The sequence below is a fragment of the Dendrobates tinctorius genome, unplaced genomic scaffold, assembly GCF_039654945.1.
Source record: "Dendrobates tinctorius isolate UK_male_01 unplaced genomic scaffold, ASM3965494v1 ptg000128l, whole genome shotgun sequence".
NCBI lineage: Eukaryota > Metazoa > Chordata > Amphibia > Anura > Dendrobatidae > Dendrobates > Dendrobates tinctorius.
In genome coordinates this window covers 7,943,524-7,965,922 of record NW_027361796.1, presented here as the reverse complement: position 1 = coordinate 7,965,922, position 22,399 = coordinate 7,943,524, and the positions used below count along the sequence as shown (strand labels likewise).

Sequence of the window (22,399 nt, the reverse complement as noted above, 5' to 3'; positions counted from 1 at the left end):
GACTTCCTCATGCCTGTGCTTTGCAGGCAGTGAGGAAGTCAGCTCCTTACAGGCCCCCAAAGGTCCCCGTCGCCATCTTGGATCTGGGGGCCTGTAGGGAAAGAGCCCCCCCGCAGCAGCACTGCACATTGCGCTGCCATGGGGGGCTCAGGGAAGCACGGAGGGAGCCCCCTCCCTGCCGATGCTTCCCTTTAACCCCGGGTACACCGCGATCGTGTTTGGTCGCGGTGTACAAGGAGTTAACGTGTCGGGGGCGGTCTGTGACCGCCCCTGACACATTGTGCCGGGTGTCAGCTGTGATAATCAGCTGACACCCGGCCGCGATCAGCGGCGCTCACCACGTGAGCGCCGCTGATCGCTATGACTTACCATCCCGTCCCTGGGAATTAAGTCCCAGGGCACATGTTTGGGATAGTACGTCTGATGGCAGAAAGGGGTTAATATGTCCCTGACTAATAATTAGATGAGGGTTTGTGTGCAAAATTTGGGAGTTGTAGTTGTTTTTTAAGGGGTTAATTCGTTCTTAAAAAATGCGTGGCCTTCCCATTGCCCTATAGTGGTGGCGAATGGGTTTATCTAACAAAGGGTTAATGTCACCTTACAATCGAGTGGTGACATTAACCCTTTGTTAGATAAACCCATTCGCCACCGCTACAGGCCAATAGGAAACCCACGCATATATATATATATGTTTGTCTCAATGACTTGTGTGTGTATATATATATATATATATATATATATATATATGTATTCTATGTGTCTGTATCTATTATTTCATTTCTGTTAGAAACCCTGTCATAGGGCTCCATTATATGTCCATTTTGCAAGGCAGCGAGAAAATCTCGTCATACGGATGCAGACATGCGCAAAATACACGACCACACCTTGCTTACGGATGACATGCGGAGCACTATTTAGGGGTCATTCATCCGTATTACGCATGTAAACTACGGCCTAAGGTTTCTGCATCTCTTGGCAGCAAAAACACTGCTGCAAAAATGCTCATTTTGGGTCATTTTTTTACGCGTTATTGCAGCGGTTTTGCATGCATTTTTGTACAGCAATTAAGGCTTTTTTAACGAAATAAAGATATTTAAAAAATTGTGATGTAATTTCTTGGTTCGGCACCTTCTTTTTCATTCTGATGCATTCGCATCAGGGTAACTGGGTTAGGGCATGGTGTCAGCAGCTGTCATTGACACCAAGCCCTAGGATTAATAGTTAAAAGGTGGCAGCCATGCACCCTCCTTACTAAGCTGGTAAGTAAGCAAACACACATGCACACCACACACGCCACACATGCACACATACACTATAACCAGCCTATGTAGGAGTGTTACCAGAATGAACCTGAAAAAGCTGTAGCCAAACAGCAACTGTTAATTTTTACCAAAAATAGAAATTGCATGCGCTCCCATGTAATTTTCATAACTAGCAGAGGTAAAGCCTGTGGCTGAGGGTTGATGTTAATATTCAGGGAAGTAGCCAATAGCCATAAAGGTTTCCAGGCTATTAACAACTTCATGATATGCGCCGTACTAGTACTGCACTGCGGGAGGTGCAATTGTGCCCGGAGAAGTACTAGTATGATGAACGGATCGTGTGGCCTCATGCTGCCATCACCGATCGTGGGCATCCCCTCTGATGCCGCTTTGTGCCTCTCAAAGATCACAGTAAGGCTCGGCGCACACTATTCCTGCGCTCTGCGCTGAGTGCTAACACCAGGTTTCCATGTAGAGCTCTGAAGTACGTGATTCAGACAGAACCCCCAGCAGAAAATTCCCTATAATGAGGCAGATGGAGGCACTGTGGATGCCATAGGACCTGTGATCTGGGGGTGTCTGTCTTTTTTGGATTGTATAAAAGTGCCGTCTGTCACAGTTTTGTGCACTTCTGCTGCCTGTTTCTGGAAAATACCCATGAAGTCAAAATCATCACTACATCTGTAGAAAAAGTCCCAAAAGATTATAATTTCCAAAATGGAGTCACTTGAAGGGGATTCTGCTTTTCTAGCATTTAGGGGCTCTTTATATGGAATCCACAATCTAGTCTAGGAAAATGTGCGCTCCAGGTGGCAAATAGCACTCTTTCCCTCCTGAGTCTCTCTCCATATGATGGCAAAGTAGTACTGTACATTCACATATGGGTATTTATACTTTCAGCAGAAATTATGGGACAAATTGTGTTGCCATTTTTACCCATTTTCCAGTGTGAAAATATAAAAGTTGGAGTTAACACACACTCTTGGTGGCAAAAATGTAAATTATTTTTTCTTCACTGCCCAGTGGTATAAAAGTTTGTGACACACCTGTCGTGTCAATATAATCACTGCACCCCTAGATGAATTCATTGAGAGGTTTAACTGCTAAAATGGAATCACTTAAGGAGGGTTCTGCTGTTCTGGCACCTTAGGGGCTCTGTTAATGTGACATGGCACCCTCAAACCAGTGCAGCAAAAGCTGCACTGTAATGTGGTGCTACTTCCCTTCTGAGCTTTGCACAGTGCCTTAAAAGTAGTTTTCGACAACTTAGGGGGTATCAGTGAACCCAAGAGCAATTTTGCAACAAATTTTGGAGTCCATTTTCACCTTTTGCCCTTGTGGAAATACAAAATTTGTAGCTAAAAAAGTTTTTTGTGGGAAAAATGTGATTTTTTTTTATTTTCATTAAAAATCCCGCGCCGGTGGTCAAGATTTCTGCGCGGATATGGCCTCATGACATGCCTGGTCAATTGGAAGGCTTCATCCCCCACTAGGACATAAGGCACCGCTTCTTGATTTCAGCCTGGCAGCCGACGTGGTGGTGGTAGGTCCAACAGGTTATTGCGCAGCCACCGACCCATAATGGAAGAATTGAAGACTCTAGAGTCTCCAGTTCTTCCATAAGCCCCAATGTCTACAATTATAAACCTGTAGTTACTGTCAACCAGAGCCAACAAAACTACCGAAAAATATTGTTTATAATTATAGCATTGGGACCCTGAGTTCGGCGGCTTACGCACATGGATGTGCTTCCCATCCAGGGCTCCAATACAATTGGGGAATTGGCAGTGCAACTCAAATCCCCTGGCAATCCTCAACCAGTCTCCCATCTTGGGCTCTGGCATGACCAGATGATGAACTCTGGACCATATTTTAGAACATGTAGCACGAACGATGCGGGATATTGTCGATCGCCCAATCAAAAACTTGAGATGGAGTGCTGCATAAGAAAAGCCAGTTGAGAGGAACCTGCAATTAAACAAATGTAGAAAATCTATACATTAAAATACATGCTCAAGGATGCACACATTACATATAGAACACCAGAACAGTGTGTAGGTAAGAAGCTAGGCGAACAATACATATACACATGTCCCACGGCTATGTAATGTGGAATAACACATCAAAGTGTTCTAACTTTGAGAACATATATTTGGTACCAATACCTAATGTTTCTTGGACAAAAAGCGGTTACTGAGTAAGAGAATTATTTGAGAAAATAATCATCTACATACATTCTGTAGCTGAGAAATACATACCGTAACGTAAGGAGAAGGTGCTCCTCCGCAGAGATACATTTGCGCATCCGGGTGTCCTGGAAGGTGATCCCTGGGCGCACCGTCTCCAACAAAACATCAAAGGTAGAAACGGTCATCCGACAATAGAGGAAAAACTTGTTGGGATGTTTCCTCAGAGCTGCATAAAGCCTGTGAAAATGGCCTTTATTGAGGCGTTGTCTCAAATGCGGATGCACCCACATTCGTCTCCTCCTCCTCGGATCCACAATCACTGGGTATGGCTGGCCAAAGCACCTGGACAAAACCCAGTTGAAGAGAACACGGTCAGTTGGGGTGAACTTAAGTGTGTCAGACATGTTTGCTAACAACCAGCAAGACACCAACACAAGCACAGCACCAAAATGGGCAGATAGGCTGCCACCTGATGTTGAAGCAATAAATAGGGTTGGTGCTGATAATTTAAATTATGTGCAGGCCTCAAAACCGTTAAATGTCCATCTTACAAGATTGCGAGAAAATAACGCTATATGGATGCCATACGGATTACATACGGATGCTTACATGAGAAAAATACGCAGCCACACCCTGACAACGGATGACATACGGAGCACTATTTAGGGACCATTTATGCGTATTACGGACGTAAAATACTGTCTGTATTTTTCTACCTTGTGTGTGACTCCAGCCATAACGTGACAGTCATCAGAATTGTAAACATTGGCCCGGTCATTAAGGTGAAAACAGGCTTCACCTCAAAGGGCTTAATTTAGGTGGAGTACCACTAAATTAGATGCAATAGATTATTACTTTATATTCTCTACAGTTTACTTGTCAGCTTTGCTGTATAGCCTGAGACAGAGTCAATAGAGGGTAGGTAGACTTTGATTTCACAATTCATTACATTGCCAAAAATTTATGTAAGGCATACTTCTCCCATATCACTCGATTGGCTATTGCTTCTTGAAGATTTAATTAATATTGAGATTTCTCTGATTTTGGCTCCCATTTACTGTATATCAACTGCCACAAAGAATATATACCCTACCTTTCTGTTTATCCAAGGACCATAACAAGGAGGTATATGTCTCTAATATGGCAGACCCAGAAAAGCTAAAAATGAATAAATAGCTACAACACTTAAAAAAAATCTAGACAATACTAATTAACAAAACTTATAAAGATTTATGATACATATGCCGATTGGCAAATCCCTAAGATCATTATTGTGCTATATTTTCCTTGTTTTATTGTAAAGCAGGATGGCAACGACATTGTATGGGTGCAAATACTGTAAACCTCATTACTGTAGGTAATGTATTTTAATAAGTATCTTAAGTCCATTTTACATATTGTTTTGGCTTCTTTGTAGTAGTAATGCTACTGTTAAAATATGTCAGTCGAGAGATTTTTTTCAGCAACGCCATCAGAAAGTCACAGTGATTATATATTATCTCAGAGCAGTAAACTGAATTATATACGCTAACTCCTGACCTAATACCTGCATCATAATAGTAAAATGCATGCAATAGTTAGGCAAGACCAATTTCAGTACATACATTATGAAACACAAACATTCAGGTATGAACTTGTGCTGAAATCATTCTAAGGTGTACTCGTTTACATCGTGTGAATTGTTTTCAGAGATATGATGCCAACCACTACCTGTCTCACTGGATAAACCTGCTGAATTATCATTGATTATTGAGTTTCCTCTACAGGAAACAAGCAAAACATGACCATGTTGGGTTGTAAGTCACGAAAGATGACTCCAATATAGTATGCATAGGCAGATGCAAAGTATCAGTAATATACGGTGTGATACAGAGCTCACAAATATGAAGAGTAATATAGAAGCAGGTCTGCTAGTCGAGTAGTGATAATCTGCTGCTAAGAGAGTAATTTTATCTAAACTACAGCAAGCTGTAGTAGCACAAACGTGGTGACAGATTCTCCTTAAGAAACCTCTGCCTACCTTTAACTTTGTCAGTGCCAATATACACTATGACCATTTGGTCCTCACCAGCAGGGTCAAACACAGATGCAAGAATGCCCCTGTTCCACAACAATATATGGGCCCTTTGTAATCCCCTATCTCATTATAATGTACAATTCCTCCTGCTTTGGCGATAGAAGTGGATCCCCTTATATGTTAGGCCCCTGTGCATCTGATCAGGTTGCATCTAATGATATTTCTACCTCTGCTCACCAGCCCCTCCCAGTAACCTATCAGCCAAATCAATGGTGTGTCAAACTCAAGTACAAGGAAGATAACACATTGTATGAAGATCATGGTCTTTGTGACAAGTTTCCTTGTCTGTTCTATCTAATCATTTATTTCCTCACTAATCCTCCTTGAAATTTGATTCAATAAAATATACGAATTTCTCCTAGGTGAAACTCACACCTGCCCTGTTGCTGCAGCTCCCCACCTAGTCCTCCACTCTCTTCGGAACAGTCTTTGAATTGGTCTTCTTTGCTCTTCGGTCTATAGATTAGGCAAAACATGGTTATGTGAGGTGCAACGCCATCACTTGGAGTGGAAAGCATATTAATAACATACATCTCCTTACTTGACCTTCTGTGGCCTACTTAGCACTGGAAAACCAAATAATGAAAATCAAAGTTAAACAATACTAAGACCAATCCAAAACAACTATGAAGGAGAATTTCTATGAAATGTTTCAATTACATTTAGGGCTAATGTGTGGTAGAGATACCTCTAAGAAGGTTTGCTATTAAAAAATAGCATGGAAGTTCAAGTTCACATAGTGAATGTCTTGAAATTCCTTTAATTTTCTGATTTTGTGTCTTGAAAGGGATTTAGTCCAGGAAATGCTGTTTGAAATATAATAATGTTGAATATTTTAATATTATTACTTTATATATTACTCAGTAGAATTTATCCAGAAAAGGTGATACAGTACTGGGTAAAATCGAATTTAATCAGTTTAATTAAACACAGCTGGACTCGAATGAAGGAGTAGAACCATCTCAAGGAGGATCACAAGGAAATGGACAGCATGTGACTTAAATATGAGTGTCTGAGCAAAGGGTCTGAATACTTATGACCATGTGATATTTCCGTTTTTCTTTTCTAATGACTTTGCAAAAATTTCTACATTTCTGTTTTTTTAGTCAAGATGGAGTGCAGAATGTACATTCATGAGAAAAAAATGGAACTTTTTCAATTTACCAAATGGCTGCAATGAAACGAAAAGTGAAAAATATAAAGAGGTATGAATACTTTCTGTACCCACTGTAAATCTATTGTACTTTATTTCATTAGCCCAGAACATACAATTCTCTGTTTGCTGCTGCTGCTATTGGAGCAAATTTGTAGGCATATTTTACTAGTGATTGATAAAGAAATAAAACGTAAATGAGTTATACAGATAGGTCAGATTTTTACTATTCTACATGTATTGGAAAGATAGTTCCTATATTCTTCTATTATTTTTCTTTTAATATACTTTATGCATAGGGTCCTGATTTTATTTTTCTGTTTGCTTTACTTTTATCTTTCACTACTTGCTTGTAAAGCATGAGAATATGTGCAGATCATATATGTATTCAAACTGAACAGATTCGTGGTGAAAAACCAGCGCTGCTATACAAATCACAATACAACAGTAAAGATGAAAGTGATGGTTTATTTTCTCTCTACAACATTGTATCTTCTCCTGAAGAAGAAGTCCATCACTTTCATCTTTACTGTTGGATCGTGATTTGTACAGCAGCGCAGGTTTTTCACCAGGAATCTGTCCAGTTTGAATACTATTGTTTGGTCATTTTCCTGACCAGTGGTTCTGTGCAGCTGTCAGCTCTGATGAGCTATTACACACCTGAATACTTTGAAAAGAAGGTGAGTGCAATCTGATTTTATATCTTGTCTTCAACACCGGATAGATCCTATTTGCGCTTTTATCTCTCTAGCATCTTATAATACAGATCATATATGTATAACATGAGTTTCTACTGATTTATATAGGTTGCTAGAATTTATTAAGGTTCACTATATTATTGCTTTCCATTGTCTTGATGTATTGAAGCTTAATTCCTGACCAATTCATATATACTTTTATATATATAGACTAGATGAAGAGCCCGGCGTTGCCCAGGCATAGTAACTAACTACGGTCAATTATAACAAATCATAATGATTATATATAAATATATATATATATATATAAATCTGATAGTATAGCCCCACCCACTCCACATAGCCACATTCACTATAATATCCCACATCCTCCTGTCAGCCAGAGCCACAGAACTATTACCAATAACATCTCAAATTATTTCATCAGCCAGAGCCACCAGACTACTACCCATAATATTCCACATCATCCCATCAGAGCCACCGGACTACTATTCCTGTTATTGCACATCATCCCATCAGCCAGAGCTACTGGACTACTACCCATAATATCCCACATCATCCCATCATCCAGAGCCACCAAACTACTACCCCTAGTATCTCACATCATCCAGTGAGCCAAAGCCACCGGACTACTACCCCTAATATCCCACATCATCCCGTCATCCAGAGACATCAGACAACTACCCCCTAATATCCCACATCATCCCGTCAGCCAGAGCCACCACAATACTATGACTAATATCCCAGATCATCCCATCAGCCAGAGCAATTGAACAACTACCCCTAATATCCCACATCATCCCATCAGCTAGAGCTTCCGGAATACTTCCACTAATATTCCACATCATCTCGTCAGAGCCACAGGACTACTACCCAATATCCCACATCATCCCGTCAGAGCCACCGAACTACGACCCCTAAAACTCATATCATCCTGTCAGCCAGAGACATCGGACAACTACCACTAATATCCCACATCATCCCGTCAGAGCCACTGGACTACTACCCCTAATATCCCACATCATCCCATCTGCCAGAGACATCGGACAACTACCCCCTATTATCCCACATCATCCCATCAGCCAGAGCCACCAGAATACTACCACTAATATCCCACATCATCCCGTCAGAGCTACTGGACTACTACCCCTAATATTGCACATCATCCCGTCAGCTAGAGCCACTGGACTACTAACTCTAATATCCCACATCATTCCCTCAGCCAGAGCCACCTGGACTACCACCACTAATATCCCACATCATTACGTCAGAGCCACGGACTACTATCCCTAATATAGCACATCATCCCATCAGCCGGAGCCACCCGACTACTACCCCTAATATCCCACATCATCCCGCCAGCCAGAGCCACCAGTCTACTATCCCTAATATCCCACATCATCCTGTCAGCCAGAGCCACCGGAATACTACCCCTAATATCCCACATCATCCCGTCAGTCAGAGCCACTGGACTACTACCCCTAGTATCCCACATCATCCCTTCAGCCACAGCCACCTAACTATTACCACTAATATCCCACATTTTCCCATCAGAGCCACCAGACTACTACCCCTAATATCCCACATCATCCCGTCAGCCAGAGCCACTGGACTACTACCCCTAATATTGCACATCATCCTATCAGCCAGAGCCCTCAGTTTACTACCCCTAATATCCCACATCATTCCATCAGCCATATCCACCGGACTACTACCCATAATAACCCACATCATCCCAACAGATCCACCGGACAATTGCCCTATTTTCCCACATCATCCCGTCAGCCAGAGCCACCAAACTACTAGCACTAATATCCCACATTATCCCGTCAAAACCACCGGACTACTACCCCTAATATCCCACATCATCCCTTCAGCCAGAGCCAGCAGACTGCTACCACTAATATCCCACATCTTTCCGTCAGAGCTACCGGACTACTACTCCTAATATCCCATATCATCCCATCAGAGCCAACATTCTCAGGTTGGCGCTGTTACCCCAATTAATTCGATACCTGGGTTGGAGAAATCCATCTTGTGTTTCTTTTTTTAATCTGTGTTTGAATGTTTAAGTTAATGAGATGCTTCATGCCAGACAAAAAGAAGTTCCTGATTCTGGGCTCCCCTTGCAGACTGTGTCAGTTACCACAACTGTCTACAAAGAAAACTGTTGCTCATAGAAACCAATTACAGCTCAGCTTTCATCTTTTAAACAGCTCTGGTGAAATGAAAGATGCTTAGTGATTGGTTGCATGGGCAACACAGGCAGAGTGACCTGTTGTGGTCAAAAAGATGTGCATTTGAAATATATATATATATATACTAGCTGAAGAGCCCGGCGCTGCCCGGGCATAGTAACTAACTGTGGTTAGTTATAACAAATTATAATTATCCTCCATCCCATAGTCTCATGCCCATATACCCATCACACATCCTCCATCCCATAGGCTCGTGCCCATATACCCATCATACATAGCCTCCATCCCATAGTCGAGTGCCCATATACCCATCACACATCCTCCATCCCATAGTCCCATGCCCATATACCCATCACACATCCTCCATCCCATAGTCCCATGCCCTTATACCCATCATACATATTCGCCATCCCATAGTTGAGTGCCCATATACCCATCATACATATCCGCCATCCCATAGGCCCGTGCCCATATACCCATCATACATATCCTCCATCCCATAGTCCAGTGCCCATATACCCATCACACATCCTCCATCCCATAGTCCAGTGCCCATATACCCATCATACATATTCTCCATCCCATTGTCCCATGCCCATATACCCATCATACATATTCTCCATCCCATAGTCCTGTGCCCATATACCCATTATACATATTCGCCATCCCATAGTCGAGTGCCCATATACCCATCACACATCCTTCATCTCATAGTCCCATGCCCATATACCCATCATACATATCCTCCATCCCATTGTCCCGTGCCCATATACATATCTGCCATCCCATAGTCCCGTGCCCATATACCCGTCAAACATATCCTCCATCCCATAGTCAAGTGCCCATATACCCATCACACATCCTCCATCCCATAGTCCCATGCCCATATGCATATCTACCATCCAATAGTCCCATGCCCATATGCCCATCATACATATCCTCCATCCCATAGTCCAGTGCCCATATACCCATCACACATCCTCCACCCTATAGTCAACCATTATGACATCATAATGAGCAGCGGCAGGGCTTGCAACCTATGATGACATCAGCATCGCCATGGCAACCATTGTGACATCATAATGAGGGGCGAGGCTTGAGAAGCACACACTGCTTCCCTAGTATGCAAATAGGGGCATTATGACATCATAATGAGGGGCGGGGCATGACGCACACACACTTTTTCCCCAGTATGTAGATAGGGGCAAAAATTTTTGGTGAATTGGAACGCGCTGGGATAAAATTTCGCCTCACAACATAGCTTAGGACGCTCTCGGGGTCCAGACGTGTGACTGTGCCAAATTTTATGGCTGTAGCTGCGACGGTGCGGATGCCTATCCCGGACATACACACATACATACATACATACACACTTTGAGCTTTATATATTAGATATATATATAATATATGTATACTTTATCATGATATATCATTAATATGGTAAGGTGGCAGATGAATAGGTCCTGGACGGGAGGTATGTGAACCCGAGGTGCAAAGCCTCGGTGATGTCGAACCCGCAAGCAAGCTCCACTGCATGTAGTGCTGAAAGTTTTTTGTTCTATGGGCCAAGTTTTACGAGTAGCTGAAAGAGCTGGGTGGGATCTGCTGCTCACTTACATTCAGTTCCAGGTATTGGAATGGGCTATGAAAGGCAGTTCACTAGCCTCATTTAGGTCAGTGAGTGGAGATGTGCAGACCTCTAGTATTGTCTGTCTTTGCTAAGGACTAAAAATCTGGACGCTAACATTAGGGGAATCGTCATTGTGCTGGAAAAGGCTGTTAGGTTTTGTTATCCTGACCTGTTTATGGATACTTACTAAGCCGCCTCTCTATTTGAAATGAAGAAATAGGTCCTCTATGCGTGTACCAGCCCCTATCAGAGAGCTGATACCATACAATAAGGTGATCATTCCTGACTGGCCCAGCCAGAGCCCTGACCTAAACCTAATTGAGCATCTCTGGAGAGACCTGAAAATGGCTTTCCATCAATGTTCACCATCCAACCTGACGGAACTGGAGAGGATCTGCAAGGAAGAATGGCAGAGGATCCCCAAATCCAGGGGTGAAAAACTTGTTGCATCATTCCCAAGAAGACTCAAGGCTGTATTAGCTCAAAAGGGTGCTTCTACTGTACATTGAACCAAAGAGTGAAAAATTTAAAGTCTGAATACTTTCTATATGTATATATATATATATATATATATATATATATACACAATACAGTATATATATATGTATATATATATATATATATACAGTGGGGCAAAAAAGTATTTAGTCAGTCAGCAATAGTGCAAGTTCCACCACTTAAAAAGATGAGAGGCGTCTGTAATTTACATAATAGGTAGACCTCAACTATGGGAGACAAACTGAGAAAAAAAAATCCAGAAAATCACATTGTCTGTTTTTTTTTCATTTTATTTGCATATTATGGTGGAAAATAAGTATTTGGTCAGAAACAAAATTTCATCTCAATACTTTGTGATATATCCTTTGTTGGCAATGACAGAGGTCAAACGTTTTCAGTAAGTCTTCACAAGGTTGCCACACACTGTTGTTGTATGTTGGCCCATTCCTCCATGCAGATCTCCTCTAGAGCAGTGATGTTTTTGGCTTTTCGCTTGGCAACACGGACTTTCAACTCCCTCCAAAGGTTTTCTATAGGGTTGAGATCTGGAGACTGGCTAGGCCACTCCAGGACCTTGAAATGCTTCTTACGAAGCCACTCCTTCGTTGCCCTGGTGGTGTGCTTTGGATCATTGTCATGTTGAAAGACCCAGCCACGTTTCATCTTCAATGCCCTTGCTGATGGAAGGAGGTTTGCACTCAAAATCTCACGATACATGGCCCCATTCATTCTTTCATGTACCCGGATCAGTCGTCCTGGCCCCTTTGCAGAGAAACAGCCCCAAAGCATGATGTTTCCACCACCATGCTTTACAGTAGGTATGGTGTTTGATGGATGCAACTCAGTATTCTTTTTCCTCCAAACACGACAAGTTGTGTTTCTACCAAACAGTTCCAGTTTGGTTTCATCAGACCATAGGACATTCTCCCAAAACTCCTCTGGATCATCCAAATGCTCTCTAGCAAACTTCAGACGGGCCCGGACATGTACAGGCTTAAGCAGTGGGACACGTCTGGCACTGCAGGATCTGAGTCCATGGTGGCGTAGTGTGTTACTTATGGTAGGCCTTGTTACATTGGTCCCAGCTCTCTGCAGTTCATTCACTAGGTCCCCCCGCGTGGTTCTGGGATTTTTGCTCACCGTTCTTGTGATCATTCTGACCCCACGGGGTGGGATTTTGCGTGGAGCACCAGATCGAGGGAGATTATCAGTGGTCTTGTATGTCTTCCATTTTCTAATTATTGCTCCCACAGTTGATTTCTTCACTCCAAGCTGGTTGGCTATTGCAGATTCAGTCTTCCCAGCCTGGTGCAGGGCTACAATTTTGTTTCTGGTGTCCTTTGACAGCTCTTTGGTCTTCACCATAGTGGAGTTTGGAGTCAGACTGTTTGAGGGTGTGCACAGGTGTCTTTTTATAATGATAACAAGTTTAAACAGGTGCCATTACTACAGGTAATGAGTGGAGGAAAGAGGAGACTCTTAAAGAAGAAGTTACAGGTCTGTGAGAGCCAGAAATCTTGATTGCTTGTTTCTGACCAAATACTTATTTTCCACCATAATATGCAAATAAAATGAAAAAAAAACAGACAATGTGATTTTCTGGATTTTTTTTTCTCAGTTTGTCTCCCATAGTTGAGGTCTACCTATGATGTAAATTACAGACGCCTCTCATCTTTTTAAGTGGTGGAACTTGCACTATTGCTGACTGACTAAATACTTTTTTGCCCCACTGTATATATATATATACACACTAGCTGAAGAGCACGGCATTGAATGGGCATAGTGACCAACTGTGGTTAGTTATAACAAATTATAATGATTATATTGCACATAGAAACCGTGTGTCTAATCCTATCCTGTGTGATACTGACTGCTCAGCCGTGTATCTAATCTTATCCTGTGTGATACTGACTGCTGAGCTGTGTATCTAATCCTCTCCTGTGTGATACTGACTGCTGAGCTGTGTATCTAATCCTATCCTGTGTGATACTGACTGCTGAGCCGTGTATCTAATCCTATCCTGTGTGATACTGGGCTCCCCCTGCAGTCTGTGTCAGAGGGTGGTCTGTGTTGGCACGGTAATAAATTATGTTATTTCCAGCTTTACAGAAGGACGATAACACCATAGAAATGATAAGAATAATAGGCCTCAGTTACCACAACTGTCTGCAAAGAAAACTGTTGCTGATGACAACCAATCACAGCTCATTTTTCATCTTTTAAACAGCTCTGGGACAGCGTGGCGAGTTTTGAGTGGCGACTTTTGTGTTTCCACTTTTATATGGCGATGTTGGTGTATGTGTAGTGAAATGTGTGCTGAGGGTGGTATATGTGGTGAAGCACGTGGTAGTGTGTGGCGCATTTTGTGTGTGTGTTCATATCCCCGTGTGTGGTGAGTATTCCATGTCAGGGCCCCACTTTAGCAACTGTACGGTATATACTCTTTGGCACCATCGCTCTCATTCTTTAAGTCCCCCTTGTTCACATCTGGCAGCTGTCAATTTGCCTCCAACACTTTTCCTTTCACTTTTTCCCCCATTATGTAGATAGGGGCAAAATTGTTTGGTGAATTGGAACGCGCGGGGTTAAAATTTCGCCTCACAACATAGCCTATGATGCTCTCGGGGTCCAGACGTGTGACTGTGCAAAATTTTGTGGCTGTAGCTGCGACGGTGCGGATGCCAATCCTGGACATACACACACACATACATACATGCATACATACATACACACCCACATTGAGCTTTATATATTAGACACAGTATATATGTGTGTGTGTGTGTGTGTGTGTGTGTGTCTGTGTGCGTGTTGATTCTGCATCCAAAAAGTTTGCACTATTTGTGTATAGGTCATGAGCACTCTTTTAGAAAAGGTCATAAAAGTTATATAATGGAATGACTCATGAAGATGCCCTACCCTACAGCCAACACGCATTATTATTATTACTGCATAAATTGTATAGAAGGAAGTTGCCTAGAATAAATACAAAGCTGAGTCAGTTGGTTGTATGTGATTCTTGTAATATACCTTAGTCAAGTGGAAAAAAATGCAAAGCACAGGAATGTATTCCCCGAATGATCTTGTCATAAATGAAATAGGACAATCTAAAATAAAAATAAATTCATTGATTCATTGATTCATTGATTACACAGGTCAACGAAAAAAATTTTTTTTTCTGGTGTCCAAAATATTTTAATGAATTTGGGGTATTTTTGGGGTGCTGATTCTGAATATGTCATCAGTTTTGCCAGATTGGCTCAAGTTTTTGAGATTTTTGGTATCTTATTTATAGCACTTGTTGGTAAATGCGACGCATCATCTCATTAATTTCTTTGGATTAGTACTTGAACTGAGCAGTTCTCAATATAGTTTTGTGTTAATTAGTGTTCTAAAAGTTTGTTCATAGCTTGATTTTTGCACTAACTTTATGTTGTTGTCTGTTTTCCAGTGAAAAGCATGAACTCATCATGAAGAAGTTGTCTTAACGATCCAGACTCATTCTGTTACATTTGTGGTGAATATACACTGCCAAAACATAGAAGAAACATAACACACTTCGTAAAAAAAGTGTATTTTGCCTATTTTGGGGTTATGCTTGGGGACCAAGACAAGTTTTGGGCACCACACATAGTGTGCAAAGCATGTATCGAATTATTACGAAAATGGAGCAAAGGACAAAGAAAAAGCTTCAAATTTGGTGTTCCAATGGTGTGGAGAGAGCCAAAAAATCATCATGATGACTGTTATTTCTGTGCAGTGCAAGTGCAAGGATTCAATAAGCATAAGAAACGAAAATGGGAGTAACATGGAATCTGCAAGAAGGCCTGTCCCTCATTGTGAAGATGTGCCTGTACCTGTGTTTACCATAAATAACAGTCATCATGATGATTTTTTGGCTCTCTCCACACCATTGGAACACCAAATTTGAAGCTTTTTCTTTGTCCTTTGCTCCATTTTCGTAATAATTCGATACATGCTTTGCACACTATGTGTGGTGCCCAAAACTTGTCTTGGTCCCCAAGCATAACCCCAAAATAGGCAAAATACACTTTTTTTACGAAGTCTGTTATGTTTCTTCTATGTTTTGGCAGTGTGTATTCACCACAAATGTAACAGAATGAGTCTGGATCGTTAAGACAACTTCTTCATGATGAGTTCATGCTTTTCACTGGAAAACAGACAACAACATAAAGTTAGTGCAAAAATCAAGCTATGAACAAACTTTTAGAACACTAATTAACACAAAACTATATTGAGAACTGCTCAGTTCAAGTACTAATCCAAAGAAATTAATGAGATGATGCGTCACATTTACCAACAAGTGCTATAAATAAGATACCAAAAATCTCAAAAACTTGAGCCAATCTGGCAAAACTGATGACATATTCAGAATCAGCACCCCAAAAATACCCTAAATTCGATGAAATATCTTTGGCACCAAAAATGCTGTTGACCAGTGTTATGATTGGCGGTAAAACCTGACATATTGTGTGAATTTTTTTCAAAGTATAGCACATGATAATAACATAATAGTCCCAAACAATAAAGCCAGTAACACTTTGATGAAACATCAGAGAATGAAAAAATACTTTGTAAAGCAGGGAGGGAGATTTACATAGAAATTGAGTGTAATTTAGCTGTGCCACACATGAAAGTACTAGCAGTAGGTAAATGAGGACAGATGATATAAATCATAGAAGCAAATGAGATATTCCAATTAATAATTAATCATTAAGGCTGGGAAAGCTATTCCCATAGAGGACAGTATGAGCCTTAAGAGCATGCATTAATGAATGATTGGAATAATGAGAACACATTAACTTCAGTTCAAGTATCTCAACTCATAATTGAATATACTGCTTTATTTATGCCTACCCTGATAGTCCAGTAAAAGATTACTTGGGATAGGATTATTGCAAAACCTTTAGACAAGGATTGGTGGAGTGTGCCACTCCATGTGACCACTTACCACAGTCACGTATAGAAAAGATGCTTTTGTTTGTCATTGGTCCTTTCCACTAGGGCCTTTGGGAGTTTCAGAGACAACCGAGCCAATTACTTTCTTAGACTTCAGTGAAGACCGCAACAAACATACATGGCCACAATTTTCCTCCTCTAAACTGTAACAATCAGAGGACTTATGTTCTTCTAAGAGGAGGTGATCGCAGAGGAGAGCAGTGCAGAGACTAATTATGCAATTTTCGATTACCTGGATCATAACTAAGATAAGATAAGCCACACATCAAGCTATTAAAATGCATCCAACAGTTTAGGCCACTAGTCTGCCTGTCTGCAAATTAATAGAAATAATGAGGCGCTGAATTGTATTAAACAATTCATTACCTCATTAATGAATTATGATGCTATTTAGGGTACTAGTTGAAATTGGTCTGTGACCTATAATGTGAATGGTCTGGCTGGAAACCAAGGCAGAGAGCAAAAGACATTGATTCTCTGGCTCTTAAATATGACTTTACTGATCCCATTTAAGAAATGGACCTGGGCAGGAAAGGTTGGTTCATAGATGGGGTGAAGCATGTTTCTGGGGATCTTTTTATACTCTTGCAACTCACTACTAATTGGATTCCTCTTACTAAACTTTCCCTGTTTCAATTTACCTTGAATGCAGATGTCAATTTCTTTCCAATTATTACACTGATGCCTACACTCTGTGTCAGCCATTGCAGTGGTTGCCAATCCATTTCAGAATAGTACAAAAAGTTATCAACTATTAATATGACCTCTCACCCACAAAACTCACCAAAACGCTGCACTGCCCTCATCTGTTTACCCCTCTACTCATGCTCTCTGTTCAGCTAATGATTTAAGACTAGCAATCTTTCACTCCTGTGTCCAAGACTTTTCTTGTGCTGCACAAGTTCTTTAAAATGCACCATCACAGACTATCCAAGTAGTAAACAGTGTGCATAATTTTAAGCATTCCCTAATAAGGCATCTTTTAGGCAAGTCTATCACATCACCTCACAAATCTAACTTTGCTCAATTTTTCTTCTTAAGGCCCCTTTACATTTAGCGATGCACCAGCGATCCCGACAACGATACGACCCGGTCAGGATCGCTGGTGCATCGCTAAATGGTCGCTAGTGAGCTGCCACACAGGCAGATCTCACAGCGATGTAGCGACACAGCAGCGGTCGTTACTTGCCTTTCAGACACGGCGATCCTGACGTCCTCCCTCCCGCGTCCACGCGTCACTCGTCGGCGCCAGCAGGAAGCCCAGCAGGAAGCGCCCGATGAGAAATGGAGCTGCGCGATCAGCGACAGACAGCGGGGGAGCCGGTCGGAGGTAAGTATCACACATAGCATTATCGCTAGCGATAACGCTTCTGCGTCACAAAATAGGTGACGCTTTAGCGATATCGCTATGTGTAAAGGCCCCTTTAGTCCATTCTTTAATCTGTTTAATCTTTAATCTGTTTCCTCAAACCCCATGCACACATTAGGAATTCCTATCTAAACTTTGTTTCTGATGTCCTTCGACAGCTCTTTGGTCTTCACCATAGTGGAGTTTGGAGTGTGACTGTTTGAGGTTGTGGACAGGTGTCTTTTATACTGATTAACAAGTTCAAACAGGTGCCACTATTACAGGTAATGAGTGGAGGACAGAGGAACCTCTTAAAGAAGAAGTTACAGGTCTGTGTGAACCAGAAATCTTGCATGCTTTTAGGTGACTACTTATTTTCCACCATAATTTGAAAAATAAATCTTGCCAAATCAGACAAGGTGATTTTCAGGATTTGTTTTCTCATATTGACTTTCATAGTTGTGGTTCACCTATGATGTGAATTACAGGCCGCTCTCATCTTTTTAAGTGGGAGAACTTGCTTTCAAAATACTTTTTTCCCCACTGTATATAAACTTAAAATACATATATATAAATATAAACAGCTCTGGCAAAAATTAAGAGACCACTACAAAATCAGTTTGTCTGATTTTTCTCTTTATAGGTATATTTTTAAGTAAATTGTAAATTCCTCTTTTATTCTATAAACTACTGACAACATGTCTCCGAATTTCCAAGCAATAAATTTTGTATTTCTTTTCTAAAAATGAGAAATGGTCAAAATTAAATAAAATAACCAGTGCTTTCAGACCTCAAATAATGCAAAGAAAACAAGTTCATGATCATTTAGAAACAACAATACTAATGTTTTAACTCAGGAAGAATTCAGAAATCAATATTTTTTGTGCAATAACCATGATTTTTAACCACAGCTTTCATGCGTCTTAGTATGCTTTCCACCAGTCTTTCACACTGCTCCTGGTGCAAAAATGAAAGCAGTTCTTCTTTGTTTGATGGATTGTGACTACTCATGATCCTCTTTATTACATTCCAGAGGTTTTCAGTAGGGTTCAGGTCTGGAGAATGGGCTCCAGGGTTTTGATGTGGTGGTCTCGTGATTTTTGCCAGAGCTAGCTATATATATATATATATATATATATATATATATATACACATACATACATATATACACATACATACGTACATACACACAGGGTGGGCCTTTTACATGGATACACCTAAATAAAATGGGAATGGTTGGTGATATCAACTTCCTGTTTGTGGCACACTAGTATATGGGAGGGGGGAACTTTTTAAGATGGGTGGTGACCACGGTGGACATTTTGAAGTAGACCATTTTGGATCCAATTTTATTTTTTTCAATTGGAAAAGGGTCATGTGACACATTAAACTTGTTGAGAATTTCACGAGAAAAACAATGGTGTGTTTGGTTTTAATGTAACTTTATTCTTTCATGAGTTATTTACAAGTTTATGGCCACTTATGAAATGTGTTAAAGTGCTGCCCATTGTGTTATATTGTCAATGCAACCCTCTTTTCCCACTCTTGACACACTGATAGCAACACTGCAGAAGAATTGCTAGCACAAGATTCCAGTATCCGCTGTTTCAAATGCTGCACATCTCATATCTTCACAGCATAGACGGTTGCCTAAGTCTAATGGGGTCAGATCAGGAGACCTTGGTGGCTATTCAACTGGCCCACGATGACTAATCTACTTTCCAGGAAACAGTTCATGTAGGAATGCTCAGACCTGACACTTATTATTGATGGTATGGTATATGGGGTACAAAGATAGTGGGGCCATTCTTCATCAATGGAAACCTCAATGCCACTGGATATCTGAAATTGCTACAAGATGTTGTGTTGCCCTCATTATGCACTGAACGTGGTACTTTCCCTGGGTTTTTCCAGCAAGATGGTGCACTACCACATTATGGATCTCAGGTCCGAGTATTCTTAAAGGAATCTGACCCCCTTAGACTAGCATTTCTTCTGCGGTGTTGCTATCAGTGTATCAAGAGTGCCAGAAGAGGGTTGCATTGACAATCCAACACAATGGGCAGGACTTTGAACACATTTTATAAGTGGTCCTAATCTTTTAAATAACTCATGAATAAAGAATAAAGTTACGTTAAAACCAAGCACACTGTTGTTTTTCTTGTGAAATTCTAGATAAGTTTGATGTGTCACTTGACCCTCTTCCCATTGGAAAAAATAAAGTTGGATCCAAAATCCAAAATGGGCAACTTCAAAGTGGCGTCCATGGTCACCACCCATCTTGAAAAGCTTCCCCCACCATATACTAATGTGCCACAACAAGCAGGAATTTGATATCATTGACCATTCCAATTTGATTTAGGTGTATCCGTATAAATGGCTCACCCTGTATATATATATATATATATATATATATATATATATATAGATGTCAGTGACACACAAATATATATATATATTATACAGAGAAGAAAAGCTGGCAATTCATCTGACGTGTACTGTAAAATCACTGCAGGAGCTGACAGGATGGAAGAGATGGATTACATACAGTAAATACATATAGAATAGGTAGATATACAGATGCCTGTAACAAATACAATTAGTATAGTGTGCATGCAGCTTACTGTATATATATTTAATTAATAAAAATTATTTTTCTGAAAAAATGGCATGGCCTCCAGAGTAATTTTTGGAACCAGCAGAGGGAAAGCCAACAACTGGGGGCCCCTGGGAAGGGGGTAATACCCATGGAGATTCCCAGGCCATTAATATCAGCTCACAGCTGTATACTTAGCCTTTAATGGCTATTAAAATAGGGGACCATAAAAAAAATTATGTAGGGTCCCCCTTTCATTTCCAACTAGCAAAGGCTATGCAGACATCTGCAGGCTGATATTAATAGCCAAAGAAGGGGCCATGGATTCTTCTCCCCCAAGCTAAAAACATCAGCTCTCAGCCACCCCGGAAAAAGTGCATCTATAAGATGCGCCAATTCTGGGACTAAGCCTCGCTCTTCCCACTTGCCATGTAGCGATGGCAAGTGGAGTGGGGGGTTGATGTCACCTTTGTATTGTCAGGTGACATCAAGCCCTGAGGTTAGTAATGGAGAGGCAACAGTAATAAGATGCTCCCATTACTAAACCCATAGTCACATTGTAAGAAAACACAGACACCCAGAAAAAAGTCCTTTAAAGGAGTCTGTGTCTTTCTTTAAATTAATCATATTTATTAAACCATACTTTCAACCTTGCCTAATTCCACCTCGTTCTCCTGTAATAAACCCAAAAAAATTAAATAACAATATACCATATATTATCATACACCGATATAATATCCCTGTATATTGGCACCATATATAATATCAGCATATATTGTCTGGCATTTTTTGATTACATTGAAATTTTTGATTTTGGGAGCATGACGGATATTAACCCAGATAGAGAACATAAAGCTGGAAAATTGTTTTTATTAAGTCCAAATATAGATGTTGGTATTACGGACCTGGTATTGGACATCAAAAAGTTGGAAAAATTGATGATCCAGGAAACAAAAGTTTTGTGGGATTTTACTACACTTGAAAATTATGTGCAAAAAAAACATGATCTCACATGGTTTGAGGATTAAAAAAAAAACAACAACTGTGTACTCCATTGAACTTGTGGAGGAATGGAATCAAATTCTCTCAGATTGTTCTATGAATCTAATGTGACTGATTATGAGACAAGAGCAAGAGAAATTGAAGGAAACACAATCAGATATTGCTGCTCTTTAAAACAGTCTGGAGCAGAAGAAAGTTGATAAATACAATGAATCACTTTCAAATATAAATCAGTCTATTGCCAAATTAGAAAATACAATCAACATTCATAAAAAAAACAAGTTCCAACGTAATATCAATGACTACAAAGAAAATCAGGTCTATGAGTTGGGCAGATAGCTGCATACACGTAAATTCCCATGTTCCATCCTCAAGAGGAATACCGACAGATCTGGCTCTGAATGTGGGTTACATGTATCATTCAGTTCGTCTGATCAGGAATCAGCTGATGACAGATTGGTTGATATTTACACTGAAAGTTCTTCTTCTGAAGTTTCATACTACAAGATACTCAAAAAACACAATTTTTCAAAAAAAAGGCAAAAAGCGCAGGGGCTGCAATCACAGCAAGTCACACAGAAATAGTCACCCGCTTCAAGAAAAATTTGTAGGGCATAATGACTTTTTAAATGTTTTGAATCTTTCTGGAAAAATTTTGTCTGATGAATATATGCAAGTATTGTCTTTAGGATTAAATTTTGTTCCTGATAAATGATTTGATTTGTTTCAAATGTTAATATTAATAAAAATAATAATCTTTATTTTTGTATA

At 40.5% G+C, this 22,399-nt stretch overlaps 1 long non-coding RNA gene across 1 annotated transcript in view; it reads right to left on the bottom strand.

Moving 5' to 3' along the window:
* Nucleotides 1–1,228: 1,228 nt before the first annotated feature.
* LOC141047555 (uncharacterized) overlaps nucleotides 1,229–22,399 on the bottom strand; it is a 71,420-nt gene continuing 50,249 nt past the window's right edge. The window contains exons 3-4 of the long non-coding RNA XR_012219831.1: nucleotides 3,521–3,793; nucleotides 1,229–3,230 (exon numbers count right to left, since the gene is read on the bottom strand). This is a non-coding gene — a long non-coding RNA (uncharacterized lncRNA). The remainder of the gene's footprint in view (nucleotides 3,231–3,520; nucleotides 3,794–22,399) is intronic.